The sequence below is a fragment of the Mesoplodon densirostris genome, chromosome 17 (genome assembly GCF_025265405.1).
Source record: "Mesoplodon densirostris isolate mMesDen1 chromosome 17, mMesDen1 primary haplotype, whole genome shotgun sequence".
NCBI classification, from domain to species: Eukaryota; Metazoa; Chordata; class Mammalia; order Artiodactyla; family Ziphiidae; genus Mesoplodon; species Mesoplodon densirostris.
Window position 1 is genome coordinate 56,073,730 of NC_082677.1, and position 17,635 is coordinate 56,091,364.

The 17,635-nt window shown below is 36.9% G+C and overlaps 1 pseudogene; it reads left to right on the forward strand.

Annotated features, from left to right (window-relative positions):
- Positions 1 to 17,635, forward strand: part of LOC132477438 (tyrosine-protein phosphatase non-receptor type 12-like) — an 86,318-nt pseudogene that overhangs the window by 53,794 nt on the left and 14,889 nt on the right.

A 17,635-nucleotide genomic window follows, 5' to 3' on the forward strand; every position in this document is an offset into this window, starting at 1 on the left:
AAAGAGTCATGTACCACAGTGTTCACTGCAGCACTATTTACAATAGCCAGGACATGGAAGCAACCTAAGTGTCCATTGGTAAATGAATGGATAAAGAAGATGTGGCACATATATACAATGGTATATTACTCAGCCATAAAAAGAAATGAAATTGAGTTATTTGTAGTGAGGTGGATGGACCTAGAGTCTGTCATACAGAGTGCAGTGAGTCAGAAAGAGAAAAACAAATACTGTATGCTAACACATATATATGGAATCTAAAAAAAAGGAAAAAGAAGGAAAAAACCATGAGATTAAACTTATTCACCATCCTGATTAAAGGTATTAATAAGTCCTTGATTTGGCAAAATATTTAAATCAATGCTATGCATTTTTCTTTTTCTTTACCTTTAAATTTTAGAAGCAGTAAGAATTTGAAAGTAATGCAAATATTTATTTAAATGTTTCATATGAAACTAGTCTCAGCACTTGTAGTTTCATCCCAAGTATGTTGTTCCTCACTTCAGCATGTCATATTTCAAATACTCAATCAAAACTTACTTTTAGAATGGATTTCCTAAGGAAAGCTCTATGGATTCCTACTCTTTTCTGTAACAATAGTACTTCCCAGCCATTGAAACTCAAAAGTAACCTACACCTGTGGGTTCCTACAATGTACCTATATTTTCTTTCTGGGACATTATTTGTATGTATGTACATATGTATGTATGTATTTGCCCCAAATGATATATATCCAACCTCACAAACAAAACATTTTGAGGAAAAATTTTATAGATAAATTTTTTACTTGCATATCAAGTGACCCTTGATATATATTCTTCATATATCAAATTACCATATCAAGTGAAAGAAGTGTCTCCTGTTGACATATGATATATTTAGCTTCTATTTGAAAAATTCACCAACAGTTCCTACATAATGAACCCAGACAATGAAGAATATTTTAGGTTAAATAGTGTCAACTTTAAATATTCAAACATTTTCTGGCAAAAACAGCTTTGGAATTATGATGACTCAGTTGCAAAAGTTACATTGTATTAAAATTCAGCCCAAAACATTACTTATCAAAAGGTTACCTAGTCAACAATTAGCACATCTGAGCAGTTTGGGAAAGAACTATTATTGAAAAATACTTTTGTATCAGAGTTAGGAATGAAGAGATTGCAAGTATGTCTTCATTGCTATCTGAGTATATTACCTAATTTCCCTTCCTTCCTCCCTCTCTCCCTCCCTCTCTCTTTCTCTTCCTTTCTTTCTTTCTTTTTTCTTCCTTCCTTCCTTCCTTCCTTCCTTTCTTTTTTGTGGTATACATCTGTGGTTTGGTTTCTGACAAATTTTCACATTTTTAATAAGAAAGATGATTTGCCCATGGAAATCTTAGATTATATTTTCATTCTATGTACAAAATATATATCATTAAAAGCAAAATTATTTTAAAAGAATAGTCTTCACAATTGTTACTTTTCTTATAAATATAAAACCTGGGTGTCACCAAGAAAATTGTATTGCAAGCATTATTATAAACATCCCTTGTTCTTTTAGCAAAAGGATATAGAGTTCTCTGGTTTCTAAATCAGTCTCATCCCACCTGACCCCATTATAAACTCAGTGCAACAGATCTAAACATAAGGAACTGAAACATTTGCATTGGTTTGGAAAGAATATACACCCACATGGGGACAGAACAAGTGAGGTTTTTATAGTTCCAAATATGTTTTCTTATTGAATTTGCACCTGCTTAAAGCTCAGCCAAATTGTGGTACATGGGCCAGTTCTATTTTCCATTTTCTTTGTGAATTAAAAGTAAAATAATTGTGCAATTGAGCCTAGACAGCAGATGGTCCGTGATAGGTATAAACACATTGTACCATATGTCTGAATGGCACTTTCAGAAGTACTTGGAACTGCTAAAATATTTCATTGTCAATAGACATATGAATATACATACACTGCTACAATTAAAGATAAAGTGACTGATTCACGTCTTACCATTTGGGAGAAGAGTGGCTTAGGAATAGGTGTGTACTCCAACTGGGAAACAGCAGTTTCCTTTGTTGACCCCTGATGGGATAGAGAAAAACAAAGCCAACATAAGGTGGTAAGTTTGTGGAGAATTTTGTACATTTAATAGCCATGAACTAGTAAGTATATGCAAGTGAGCCTCCCTCTGGCTTCAGAACTGTCACTGGGGTAGTTGGATATCCTGGGAAGAAAGCTGAAGGTACCTGAAGCCCTTCTTTTTTCCTCATATGATTAACATTATCTTTATCCCATTCCCAGATACTTTCCTTTCTTCCTTGCAAAATGGAAAAGTAAGCAACTTTTAAAGTGACAAAGTTTAGCTAGATAATTTTACAGAGGGGAAAAACTGAAGTTCAGACATGTTACTTGCCTTGACTCATAGGACATATCATGGCAGCCAACAGCTGATCCAGGTTTTGAAGCCCATATTCAGAATGTTACATAAGCTGTGTCTGCACTTTCTAAAGATACATAATATATAGCTTACCCGTATATTAAGGAGTGTTTTATTTTTTCTTCTTTTAGATGATAAGTGAATGCATAGGTACGGATTTGTTCCTTCTTTTTTTTTTTTTTTAATTTTACCTCTGGGTGAGTCTAACCAAGGAAATGGCTTCAGATGTCACCTCTATGCAATCATCACTCATTAAGATCCAGACCCAAATCTACAACTAACAGTTATACATTCTCGTATGAATGTTCCATCACGGATGTCCCTAAGCCAACAGGAAAACAGTGCATTTTACTACCACAGTATCCTGGTCAGCCTTATGCCAATCTACGTTTCCGTGGTATAGATTTTGGCTCTAATATGTGCACAAATCATGAATAAAACTTTACTCATCTTTGTCACATACCTCTTTGCCAACTGCCTATTCAATTTATGTATAGTTCTGTCACAGGCAAAGCCCACTTGTGTCCTAGGAAAAAATAAGATGTAATCCAGGTGATAAATTCTAACCTCTTCCTTTGGGCTTAGTCTAGTTTCACTCACCTATAGTGGGTTGTGTGCAAAGGCCCTGCACCTAATGTGCTGAGTTAAGAGTTTCCAGTACAGAAACGCTGTGTCTGACACATCAGCACCGCGTGCCCTGTGAAGCACTGTGCTCGACACCTCAATTCAACATGGCGATGGCGGGCTGTGTGCAAAGATGCTGTGCCCGGCACCTCAGTCTGGGGCGCAGTGTGCAGCACGCCTGCGTCCCACAGGTGAGAACTCCACCCCTTCCCCGCTGACAGAAACCCTGCAAAGCAGCCCTGACCACAGCCTTTTGGGGAGTGCATGTGCTCTAGAGCAGGAGTATGCACTTCTCCATTCTTTGATAAAGAATAAAGTTTCCCTTTGCCTCTGAACCAAACTCGGTATCATGCTACTGGCTCAAAGGACACCTGGCAGAAGCACCCTTGTTGGGGATCCACTCAAAAGGGTGGATAACAGTTCCTTCTGGTATTATTGTAATGGCTATCTAATGTTCATTTTCCTTAGCACTTCCACAGTCCTAGTTTGCGGCCTTGTCCTAAACTTTCTACTCTATCATATTAAATACCTAATTAATCTCCTAAGTGTTTAATGCTACTTTTACATACTGTTTGTATTTTTACAACTGTGCTTTTGCTGATTTAAATTTTGTCTCCATATTACATAACACAAATTTTAAAATATACTTTAAAATGTGAAAAGTACAAGAGAATGTAAGTGAATGGCTACTGTATATTTCTTCAGACATTTTAAAAATATTTGAGGGGAGACCAGTTCAAGAGGGGTGACATAGGAAGATCCTGGGCTCCCCTCTTCCCAGGGACACACCAAATCTGCAGCTAAATATGGAACAACTCCCTCTGGAAAAAAAACCAAAACACCTAAAAACCATCTAAGCAACTCCTACATGAGGGGTCAATGAGAGAAGGCCCCTTATCAAAGTGGGTAGGAGAGGCTGGTACACAATCTCTCCATAAACCCCATCCTTGGCACAGAGACCCACAATCAGGAGGGGACTCCAAACTCAAAGTTTGTCCCTGAGGAGTGAAAGCTTTGAACCCCACATCGGACACCCCAGCTTTTCAGACCTGTTTCTGAGAGATGAGCTCCCAAAAGGTAGCTTTGAAATCCAAAGGGGCGGGCTCAAGACCACAAGACCACAGGCTGTGATAATCTGAGAAAGGGCTCTTAAAGGTCTTGTGGGGTCAGTCTCTACGGCTTTAGGGCTCAGCTTGGAGGCAACAGATGGAGAGGCTTATTTGGTAATCTTAAAATATTGGCCTGAGAGGGAGGCAAATAATTAAACACACGTTAGGAGGCTGGAAGGCAACATCTTCACGGTCTTCCTCTGCCTCACTACAGCTCTCTGATATCTCCCAGAAAGAAACTCATATGCTAATCTGAAGTCCCAGTTTTTGCAACTGACACCTGGGCATCAACTTCAGACCTCCAAATTGCCTGGCTCTGGTAGCCAGCCTGGTTTATGCTTGTAGTCCCACAGGACTGTATATATTTGTACACTTTAATAGCTGCTGCCTGAGCATCTGCTTCCAATCATGTTGAATCTAGGTACTGAATGACATCTCTTCTGGAACACTAAAAGTTCTTGGCACACCCTCAACTACTGGGGTCCATTAAAAATAAAATAGGCTGCTGGTACATTCACAAAGGTTTGAGAGACAACCAAAAGCTAGGCCAGGGTTGAATGATAAAGTTCATCTCCTGTGTAAGGTCACTCCTTCAAGACTAAGAGAGGTGGCTCTTTTACCTAATATATAAAAAATAACATAGAGAGTCAGGCAAAGTGAAGAAACAAACAAATATGTTCTAAACAAAAGAACAATGTAAAACCTTAAACTATTGTTTTTGTATCATGCAATAAATATATATTCTGTGACTACCTTAATTCAATTAAGATTATACCCTTAGAGATAATTACATTACATAATGTGACCCACATAACCTAGAAATATTGAAAAAATAAAGTTAGGTATGTCACAAATGCATAAAATGTATGTCAATGCCATTCTATCCTTATATAAGCATACAGTGAGTAATATTTAATATAAAATTAACAGTGTGTTTTCTTACTGTCTTATAACTTTGCTTTCAAAGAACTTAGAATAGGCCTCTCTCTCATAGTCTGAGAAACTGCATAGCAGCCTATCATCACAGGTAAATGATTTTTTAAACAAATGTAAAAATTTTCCCAATACTGTATTATGAATATGACTGTAATACTATATACCATAAAAATTTTATAATGATTCATTCATTAGTGTATAGGCTAGGCTACCATGAAGCAAGCATACAGATTACACTAGACTACCATAAAGAAATCATGTTGCTGCTTCTTCATTATCAATGTATCAATTGTTTTCCCTGTAAAAATATTTTTTCACATTATCTTTTTAAAAAATTTTAATGTCTAGTAGTGATACATATATCATCTACAGTGTTTTGTATCATATAAAACAATATTGATATAGGTACTGACAGACAACTCATCTTATAAACAGATGATGTAAACTTACAGTATGCATAAATATAGTACAGTACTGTAAATATTTTTTCTTCTTTATGATTTGCTTAATAATGTTTTTCTTTTCTCTAGTTTACTTTCTTATAAGAATAAAATACAAAATATATGTTAACTGTTTATATTATAGGTAAGAATTCCAGTCAACAGTAGGCTACTAGTAGTTAAGTTTTTGCAGAGTCAAAAATTATACATGGATTTTTAACTGTGCAGAGGGAAGAGGTCAATGCCCCTAACCCCTGTGTTGTTCAAGTGTCAACCGTACTTGAGAGGTAATATAGTACTACTTTTTTTTCCACTGTGTAAAAAGTACTTCACCAGTAGTGCCTTGGGCCATGACTGGGCAGCTTCAACCAGTCCACCCTTCCCATAGATAAAACCTATAAATTTTGGTAAACAAAAATGCACCTGAAGCCACTAAACATAACCAAAAGCACTTCAATACTGGTAAATAAAAATCAAACTTGAATAAAACATAGCACTAAGTAGCATTCCCTCTTTCATAGATATTTTCTTGACCTTCAATCCCAGTCATCTCCATCAGGGATAACTCAAATCCTATTAGAAAAAGCAAAACAAAAACAAGCTTAAACATTTAAAGAAATAGAAGATAGAGTTAGCACTACCAGAACCAACATAAAGTGAAAGGGAAAATCCTGGAAATGAGAGGGCCAGAGAGGAAGAGGTCCATGTCTGTTTATAAAATTGCCAGCTTCTGACTGACACCTGAACTCTGAATTATTGAGGCATACTCTAAGAACTACAGATAAGGTTAAAAAAAATAATTGAGATTTGAGCTCCTCTCCCCAAAGGGAAGACAAAACTGCAGTTTAGCCAAGAGGAATGCTTGTTTCAAAAGCAGAATCAGACTCCCTCTTGTGAGAACACCAGGATTACAACTAGCTGCTGGACAATCATTGACAGGAAGACACTGTAATTCACCAAAAAATATACCCCACATCCAAAGACAAAAGAGAAGCGACAATGAGACTGTAGGAGGGGTGTAATCACAGAAAAATCAAATCCCATAACTGCTGGGTGGGTGACTCACAGACTGGAGAACACTTATATGACAGAAGTCCACACACTGGAGTGAAGGTTCTGAGCCCAAAATCAGGTTTCCCAACCTGGGGGTCAGGCAACAGGAGGAGGAATTCATAGAGAATCAGACTTTGAAGCCTACTGGGATTTGATTGCAGGACTTCGACAGGACTGGGGGAAACAGAGACTCCACTCTTGGAGGGCGCACACAAAGTAGTGTGTGCATCAGGACCCAGGGGAAGGAGCATTGACCCCAGGGGATACTGAACCAGACCCACCTGCTAGTGTTGGAGGGTCTCCTGCAGAGGCAGGGGGTGGCTGTGGCCCACCAGGGGGACAAGGACACTGGGAGTAGAAGTTCTGGGAAGTACTCCTTGGCGTGAGCCCTCCCAGAGTCTGTCATTAGCACCAACAAAAAGCACAGGTAGGCTCCATTGTTGGGTTTCCTCAGGCCAAACAATCCACAAGGAGGGAACACAGCCCCACCCATCAGCAGTCAAGCGGATTAAAGTTTTAATGAGCTCTGCCCACCACAAGTCCCTCCCATCAGGAAACTAACACAAGCCTCTTACATAGCCTCATCCACGAGAGGGCAGACAGCAGAAGCAAGAAGAACTACAATCCTGCAGCCTGTGGAAGAAACCCCACATTCACAGAAAGATAGACAAGATGAAAGGCAGAGGGCTATGTACCAGATGAAGGAACAAGATAAAACCCTAGAAAAACAACTAAACGAAGTGGAGACAGACAACCTTCCAGAAAAAGAATTCAGAATAATGACAGTGAAGCTGATCCAGGACCTCATAAAAAGATTGGAGGCAAAGATCGAGAAGATGCAAGAAATGATTAACAAAGACCTAGAAGAATTAAAGAACAATCAAACACAGATGAAAAATACAATAACTGAAATGAAAACGACACTAGGAGGAATCAATAGCAGAATAACTGAGGCAGAAGAACGATAAGTGACCTGGAAGACAGAATGGTGGAATTCACTGCTATGGATAGAATAAAGAAAAAAGAATGAAAAGAAATGAGGACAGCCTAAGAGACCTCTGGGACAACATTAAATGCAACAACATTTGTATTATAGGGGTCCCAGAAGGAGAAGAGAGAGAGAAAGGACCAGAGGAGATATTTGAAGACATTATAGTTGAAAACTTCCCTAACATGGGAAAGGAAAGAGCCACCCAAGTCCAGGAAGGGCAGTGAGTCCCATACAGGATAAATCCAAGGAGAAATGTGCCAAGACAGAGTAACCGAACTGGCAAAAATTAAAGACAAAGAAAAATTATTGAAAGCAGCAAGCGAAAAATGACAAATAACATACAAGGGAACTCCCATAAGGTTAACAGCAGATTTCTCAGCAGAAACTCTACAAGCCAGAAGGGAGTGGCATGATATACTTCAAGTGAAGAAAAGGAAGAACCTACAACCAAGATTACTCTACCCAGCAACGATCTCATTCAGATTCCATGGAGAAATCAAAAGCTTTACAGATAAGCAAAAGCTAAGAGAATTCAGCACCACCAAACCAGCTCTACAACAAATGCTAAAGGAACTTCTCTAAGTGGGAAACATAAGAGAAGAAAAAGATCTAAAAAACAAACGCAAAACAATTAAGAAAATGGTCATAGGAAAATAAATATCGATAATTACCTTAAATGTAAATGGAGTAAATGCTCCCACTAAAAGACATAGACTGGCTGAATGGATACAAAAACAAGACCAATATATATGGTGTCTACAAGAGACCCACTTCAGACCTAGGGACACATACAGACAGAAAGTGAGGGAATGGAAAAAGATATTCCATGCAAATGGAAATCAAAAGAAAGATGGAGTAGCAATACTCATATCAGAAAAAATAGACTTTAAAATAAAGAATGTTACAAGAGACAAGGAAGGACACTACATAATGATCAATGGGTCAATCCAAGAAGAAGATATAACAGTTATAAATATATATGCACCCATCATAGGAGCATCTCAATACAAAAGGCAACTGCTAACAGCTATAAAAGAGGAAATCGACAATAACACAATAATAGTGGGGGACTTTAACACCTCACTTACACCAATGGACAGGTCATCCAAAATGAAAATAAATAAGGAAACAGAAGGTTTAAATGACACAATAGACAAGATAGATTTAATTGATATTTATAGCACATTCCATCCAAAAACAGCAGATTACACTTTCTTCTCAAGTGTGCATGGAACATTCTTCAGGATAGATAACATCTTGAGTCACAAATCAAGCCTCAGTGAATTTAAGAAAGCTAAAATCATATCAAGCATCTTTTCTGACCACAACGGTATGAGATTAGAAATGAATTACAGGGGAAAAAACGTAATAAACACAAACACATGGAGGCTAAACAATACGTTACTAAATAACCAAGAGATCAGTGAAGAAATCAAAAAATACCTAGAGACAAATGACAATGAAAACACGACAATCCAAAACCTATGGGCTGAAACAAGGCAGTCTTAAGAGGGAAGTTTATAGCTATACAAGCCTACCTCAAGAAACAAGAAAATCTGAAACAATCTAACCTTACACCTAAAAGAACTAGAGAAAGCAGAACAAACAAAACCCAAAGTTAGCAGAAGGAAAGAAATCATAAAGATCAGAGCAGAAATAAATGAAATAGAAACAAAGAAAACAATAGCAAAGATCAATAAAACTAAAAGCTGGTTCTCTGGGAAGATAAAAAAAAAAATTGATAAACCATTAGCCAGACTCATCAAGAAACAGAGAGAGAGTACTCAAATTAATAAAATTAGAAATGAAAAAGGAGAAGTTACAACCAACACCACAGAAATACAAAGCATCCTAAGAGACTACTACAAGCAAATCTATGCCAATAAAATGGACAACCTAGAAGAAATGGACAAATTCCTAGAAAGGTATAACCTTCCAAGACTGAACCAGGAAGAAATAGAAAATATGAACAGACCAATCACAAGTAATGAAATTGAAACTGTGATTAAAAATCTTCAAACAAATAAAAGTCCAGGACCAGATGGCTTCACAGGCGAATTCTATCAAACATATAGAGAAGAGTTAACACCCACCCTTCTCAAACTCTTGCAAAAAATTGCAGAGGAAGGAACACTGCCAAACTCATTCTATGAGGCCACCATCACCCTGATACCAAAACCAGACAAAGATACTAGAAAAAAAGAAAAATTCCAGACTAATATAACTGATGAATATATATACAAAAATCCTCAACAAAATACTAGCAAACAGAATCCAACAACATATTAAAAGGATCATACACCAAGATCAAGTGGGGTTTATCCTAGAAATGCAAGGATTCTTCAATATATGCAAATCAATCAATGTGATTCACCATATTAACAAATTGAAGAATAAAAATCATATGATCATCTCAATAGATGCAGAAAAACTTTTGACAAAATTTGACACCCATTTATGATAAAAACTCTCCAGACAGTGGGCATAAAGGGAAATTACCTCAGCATAATAAAGGCCATATACAACAAACCCACAGCAAACATTCTCAATGGTGAAAAACTGAAAGCATTTCCTCTAAGATCAGGAACAAGACAAGGATGTCCACTCACCACTGTTATTCAACATAGTTTTGGAAGTCCTAGCCAGGACAATCAGAGAAGAAAAAGAAATAAAAGGAATACAAATTGGAAAAGAAGAAGTAAAACTGCCACTATTTGCACATGACATGATAGTATGTGTAGAGAATCCTTAAAATGCCACCAGAAAACTACTAGAGCTAAGCAATGAATTTGGTAAAGTTGCAGGTTACAAAATTAACACCCAGAAATCTCTTGCATTCCTGTACACTAATGAGGAAAAATCTAAAAGAGATATTAAGGAAACACTCCCATTTACCATTGCAACAAAAAGAATAAAATACCTAGGAATAAACCTACCTAGGGAGACAAAAGACCTGTATGCAGAAAACTATAAGACACTGATGAAAGAAATGAAAGATGATACCAACAGATGGAGAGATATACCATATTCTTGGATTGGAAGAAGCAATATTTTGAAAATGATTATACTACCCAAAGCAATCTACAGATTCAAGGCATTCCCTATCAAATTACCAATGGCATTTTTTACGGAACTAGAACAAAAAATCTTAAAATTTGTATGGAGACACAAAAGACCCCGAATAGACAAAGCAGTCTTGAGGGGAAAAAGTGGAGATGGAGGAATCAGACTCCCTGACTTCAGACTATACTACAAAGCTACAGTAATGAAGACAATATGGTACTGGCACAAAAACAGAAACATAGATCAATGGAACAAGATAGAAAGCCCAGGGCTTCCCTGGTGGCGCAGTGGTTGAGAGTCCGCCTGCCGATGCAGGGGACACGGGTTCATGCCCCAGTCCGGGAAGATCCCCCATGCCTCAGAGCAGCTGGGCCTGTGAGCCATGGCCGCTGAGCCTGTGCGTCTGGAGCCTGTGCTCCACAACGGGAGAGGCCACAGCAGTGAGAGGCCCACGTACCGCAAAAAAAAAAAAAAAAAGATAGAAAGCCCAGAGATAAGCCCATGCACCTATGGTCAACTAATCTATGACAAAGGAGGCAAGGATATATAATGGAGAAAAGACAGTCTCTTCAATAAGTGGTGCTGGGAAAACTATACAGCTACATGTAAAAGAATGAAATTAGAACATGCCCAAACACCATACAAAAAAATAAACTCAAAATGGATTTAAGACCTACATGTAAGACCGGACACTGTAAAACTCTTAGAGGAAAACATAGGAAGAACACTCTTTCACATAAATCACAGCAAGATCTTTTTTGATCGACCTCCTACAGTAATGGAAATAAAATCAAAAATAAACAAAAGGGACCTAATGAAACTTAAAAGCTTTTGCAAAAAAAGGAAACCATAAACAAGACGAAAAGACAAGCCTCAGAATGGGAGGAAATATTTGCAGATGAATCAACGGACAAAGGATTAATTAATCTCTAAAATATATAAACAGCTCATGCAGCTCAATGTTAAAGAAACAAACAACCCAATCCAAAAATGGGCAGAAGACCTAAATAGACATTTCTCCAAAGAAGACATACAGATGGCCAAGAAGCACATGAAAACCTGCTCAACATCACTAATGATTAGAGAAATGCAAATCAAAACTACAATGAGGTATCACTTCACACCACTTAGAATGGGCATCATCAGAAAATCTACAAACAACTAATGCTGGAGAGGGTGTGGAGAAAAGGGAATCCTCTTGCACTGTTGGTGGGAATGTAAACTGATACAGCCACTATGGAGAACAGTATGGAGGTTCCTTAGAAAACTAAAAATAGAACTACCATATGACCCAGCAATCCCACTACTGGGCATATACCCAGAGAAAACCATAATTCAAAAAGACACATGCACCCCAATGTTCATTGCAGCCCTGTTTACAATAGCCAGGTCATGGAAGCAACCTAAATGCCCATCGCAGATGAATGGATAAAGAAGTTGTGGTACATATACAGAATGCAATATTACTCAGCCATAGAAAGGAATGAAATTGGGTCATTTGTTGAGACGTGGATGGATCTAGAGACTGTCATACAGAGTGAAGTAAGTCAGAAAGCAAAAAACAAATATCATATATTAACGCATGTATGTGGAACCTAGAAAAATGGTACAGATGAGCTGGTTTTCAGGGCAGAAGTTGAGACACAGATGTAGAGAACAAATGTATGGACACCAAGGGGGGAAAGCCGCAGTGAGGGTGGGGATTGTGGTGTGATGAATTGGGCAATTGGGATTGACATGTATACACTGATGTATATAAAATTGATGACTAATAAGAACCTGCTGTGTAAAAAATAAATAAAATTAAATTAAAAAATAAAAAGCAGAATCAATATTCATAGGAGGATCATACAGATCCTAGAGAAGAAGTTCTAAAAATATCTAAAATGAAATATTCATCATCCATAATGTCCAAGACAGAAGTCAAAATTACTCAGCAAATAAAGACATAGGAAAATGTGACTGGTTGTCTAGAAGAAAAGATAACCAACAAAGACTGACCTGAGATAACCCAGTCAGGAAATTACAGCAAAGAAAGAAAAATTATAAGAAAAGAATTAAATTACAATTCTAGAATGGAAAAATACAATACTAAAAGAAACAAAAATTCACTGGATGGACTTAGCTAGTGAATGGAAATAACAGAATAGTGCTTCAGTGAAACTAAGCATAGGCCAATGGAAATAATTCTTTCTGAAGAACAGAGAGAAAAAATAGTTTGAGAACCTAAAAACTAAATAATGCCCTCTCAAGAAAACATGAGACAGTATGTTATAAACTGAATCATATTCCCCAAAATTTGTGTGTGGAAGCCCTAACAAATAGATCAATGGAAAAAAAATTAGAAACGGACCCACTTTTATGTGATGATAATTTGATTTTCCCAAAGTTGTCGAAGCCATCACTGGGGAAAGAAAATTCTTCAAATCACTGGAGCTGGAACAACTGGATATTCATAAAGAAAAATTTTGACTTTGACATTTACTTCACATATTACATAAAAATGAATTTGAAATGGATTATATCCATTGCCACAAATTTGAAAAGTATAACTTTCCAGAGGAAAATATTTCTGCAGCTTCAGAGAAGCAAAGGTTTTTTTGGATAGATCCAGAAAACAATAGCCTTAAAAATATATTGTAAATCATAAAAAATTCTGTTTATTAAAAAATTAAGGAAATAAATTTTAAAAGGCTCAGTCCCAGAGAAAATATTTGTAAAACATAAATCTGAAAGAAGACTTGGACCCAGAATTATGCAACAAACTTCTACAGCTCAATAATATAATGACAAGCAATTCAATAAAATGAGCAAAAGTTAAGAACAGAAACTTCACAAGGGAAGATCTAGGAATGGCAAAATACATACCAGGAGGGTAGAAAAACCATTTTCTTAAAGAAGTACTCAAGATGCTATTCCTCAAGGAAAAGCAAATTAAAAGACAATGAGATGCAAGGTGTCACTCACTAGATGATTAAAATTAAAGAGATTGACAAAACCAAGTGTTGTTGAGAATGTATGCAATGCATATTTATGGTTTTACATGGTACATTCACTATGGGGATATAAAATGTTACTCTCACTTTGTAAAAAATTCTCAAATTTTCTTATAAAAATAAATATTTTATCACATAGAAATTCCACTTGTAGCTATTGATACTTCAGAAATAAAAACATTTGCCCACGAAGAGATTTCTATGAGAATTTCATAGTCACTTTATTAATAATAATTAAGTGCTAGAAGTAGCCCAAGTGTTCTTCAGTTACTGAATGGATAAACAAATCTCATGAATCCCCTACATGCTATTAATGTTACAAAAAATGCCTTTCTCTTCTAATAATTGAAAAACTTAAAGCAATTATGATTGAGTATTTTTATTTGCTTCTGCTTTATAACAAAGTGAATCAGTCATACATATACATCTGTTCCCATATCCCTTCCCTCTTGCGTCTCCCTCCCTCCCACCCTCCCTATCCCACCCCTCCAGGCGGTCACAAAGCACCCAGCTGATCTCCCTGTGCTATGCGGCTGCTTCTGACTAGCTATCTACCTTACGTTTGGTACTGTATATATGTCCATGCCTCTCTTTCGCTTTGTCACAGCTTACCCTTCCCCCTCACCATATCCTCAAGTCCATTCTCAAGTAGGTCTGTGTCTGTATTCCTGTCTTACCCCTAGGTTCTTCATGACATTTTTTTTCTTAAATTCCATACATATGTGTTAGCATACAGTATTTGTCTTTCGCTTTCTGACTTACTTCACTCTGTATGACAGACTCTAGGTCTGTCCACCTCATTAGGAATAGCTCAGTTTCATTTCTTTGTATGGCTGAGTAATATGCCATTGTATATATGTGCCACATCTTCTTTATCCATTCATCCGATGATGGACACTTGGGTTGTTTCCATCTCCGGACTATTGTGAATAGAGCTGCAATGAATATTTTGGTACATATCTCTTTTTGAATTATGGTTTTCTCAGGGTATATGCCTAGTAGTGGGATTGCTGGGTCATATGGTAGTTCTATTTGTAGTTTTTTAAGGAACCTCCATACTGTTCTCCATAGTGGCTGTACCAATTCACATTCCCACCAGCAGTGCAAGAGTGTTCCTTTTTCTCCACATCCTCTCCAACATTTATTGTTTCTAGATTTCTTGATAATGGCCATTCTGACTGGTCTGAGATGATATCTCATTGTAGTTTTGATTTGCATTTCTCTAATGATTAATGATGTTGAGCATTCTTTCATGTGTTTGTTGGCAGTCTGTATATCTTGTTTGGAGAAATGCCTATTTAAGTCTTCTGCCCATTTTTGGATTGGGTTCTTTGTTTTTTGCTATTGAGCTGCATGAGCTGCTTATAAATTTTGGAGATTAATCCTTTGTCAGTTGCTTCATTTGCAAATACTTTCTACCATTCTGAGGGTTGTCTTTTGGTCTTGTTTATGGTTTCCTTTGCTGTGCAAAAGCTTTGGAGTTTCATTAGGTCCCATTTGTTTATCTTTGTTTTTATTTCCATTTCTCTAGGAGGTGGGTCCAAAAGGATCTTGCTGTGATTTATGTCATAGAGTGTTCTGCCTATGTTTTCCTCTAAGAGTTTGATAGTTTCTGGCCTTACATTTAGGTCTCTAATCCATTTTGAGCTTATTTTTGTGTATGGTGTTAGGGAATGATCTAGTCTCATGCTTTTACATGTCCCGGTCCAGTTTTCCCAGCACCACTTATTGAAGAGGCTGTCCTTTCTCCACTGTATATTCCTGCCTCCTTTATCAAAGATAAGTTGACCATATGTGCGTGGGTTTATCTCTGGGCTTTCTATCCTGTTCCATTGATCTATCTTTCTGTTTTTGTGCTGGTACCACACTGTCTTGATTTCTGTAGCTTTGTAGTATAGTCTGAAGTCAGGGAGCCTGATTCCTCCAGCTCCGTTTTTCGTTCTCAAGATTGCTTTGGCTATTCCGGGTCTTTTGTTTTTCCAAACAAATTTTGAAATTTTTTGTTCTAGTTCTGTGAAAAATGCCAGTGGTAGTTTGATAGGGATTGCATTGAATCTGTAGATTGCTTTGGGAAGTAGAGTCATTTTCACAATATTGATTCTTCCAATCCAGGAGCATGGTATATCTCTCCATCTCTTTGTATCATCTTTAATATCTTTCATTAGAGTCTTAAAATTTTCTGCATACAGGTCTTTTGTCTCCTTAGGTAGGTTTATTCCTAGATATTTTATTCTTTTTGTTGCAATGGTAAATGGGAGTGTTTTCTTGATTTCACTTTCAGATTTTTCATCATTAGTGTACAAGAATGCCAGAGATTTCTGTGCATTAATTTTGTATCCTGCTACTTTACCAAATTCATTAATTAGCTCTAGTAGTTTTCTGGTAGCATCTTTAGGATTCTCTATGTATAGTTTCATGTCATCTGCAAACAGTGACAGCTTTACTTCTTCTTTTCCAATTTGGATTCCTTTTATTTCCTTTTCTTCTCTGATTGCTGTGGCTAAAACTTCCAAAACTAAGTTGAATAAGAATGGTGAGAGTGGGCAGCCTTGTCTTATTCCTGATCTTAGTGGAAATGGTTTCAGTTTTTCACCATTGAGGACGATGTTGGCTGTGGGTTTGTCATATATGGCCTTTATTATGTTGAGGAAAGTTCCCTCTATGTCTACTTTCTGCAGGGTTTTTATCATAAATGGGTGTTGAATTTTGTCAAAAGCTTTCTCTGCATCTATTGAGATGGTCATATGGTTTTTCTCCTTCAATTTGTTAATATGGTGTATCACATTGATTAATTTGCGTATATTGGAGAACCCTTGCATTCCTGGAATAAACCCCACTTGATCATGGTGTATGATCCTTTTAATGTGCTGTTGGATTCTGTTTGCTAGTATTTTGTTGAGGATTTTTGCATCTATGTTCATCAGTGATATTGGCCTGTAGTTTTCTTTCTTTGTGACATCCTTGCCTGGTTTTGGTATCAAGGTGATGGTGGCCTCGTAGAATGAGTTTGGGAGTGTACCTCCCTCTGCTATATTTTAGAAGAGTTTGAGAAAGATAGGTGTTAGCTCTTCTCTAAATGTTTGATAGAATTCGCCTGTGAAGCCATCTGGTCCTGGGCTTTTGTTTGTTGGAAGATTTTTAATCACAGTTTCAATTTCAGTGCTTGTGATTGGTCTCTTCATATTTTCTATTTCTTCCTGAGTCAGTCTTGGCAGGTTGTGCATTTCTAAGAATTTGTCCATTTCTTCCAGGTTGTCCATTTTATTAGCATAGAGATTCTTGTAGTAATCTCTCGTGATCTTTTGTATTTCTGCAGTGTCAGTTGTTACTTCTCCTTTTTCATTTCTAATTCTATTGATTTGAGTCTTCTCCCTTTTTTTCTTGATGAGTCTGGCTAATGGTTTATCAATTTTGTTTATCTTCTCAAAGAACCAGCTTTTAGTTTTATTGATCTTTGCTATCGTTTCCTTCATTTCTTTTTCATTTATTTCTGATCTGATTTTTATGATTTCTTTCCTTCTGCTAACTTTGGGATGTTTTTGTTCTTCTTTCTCTAATTGCTTTAGGTGCAAGGTTAGGTTGTTTATTCGAGATATTTCCTGTTTCTTAAGGTGGGATTGTATTGCCATGAACTTCCCTCTTAGAACTGCTTTTGCTGCATCCCATAGGTTTTGGGTCGTCGTGTCTCCATTGTCATTTGTTTCTAGGTATTTTGTAATTTCCTCTTTGATTTCTTCAGTGATCACTTCGTTATTAAGTAGTGTATTGTTTAGCCTCCATGTGTTTGTATGTTTTACAGCTCTTTTCCTGTAATTGATATCTAGTCTCATAGCATTGTGGTCGGAAAAGATACTTGATACAATTTCAATTTTCTTAAATTTACCAAGGCTTGATTTGTGACCCAAGATATGATCTATCCTGGAGAATGTTCCATGAGCACTTGAGAAAAATGTGTATTCTGTTGTTTTTGGATGGAATGTCCTATAAATATCAATTAAGTCCATCTT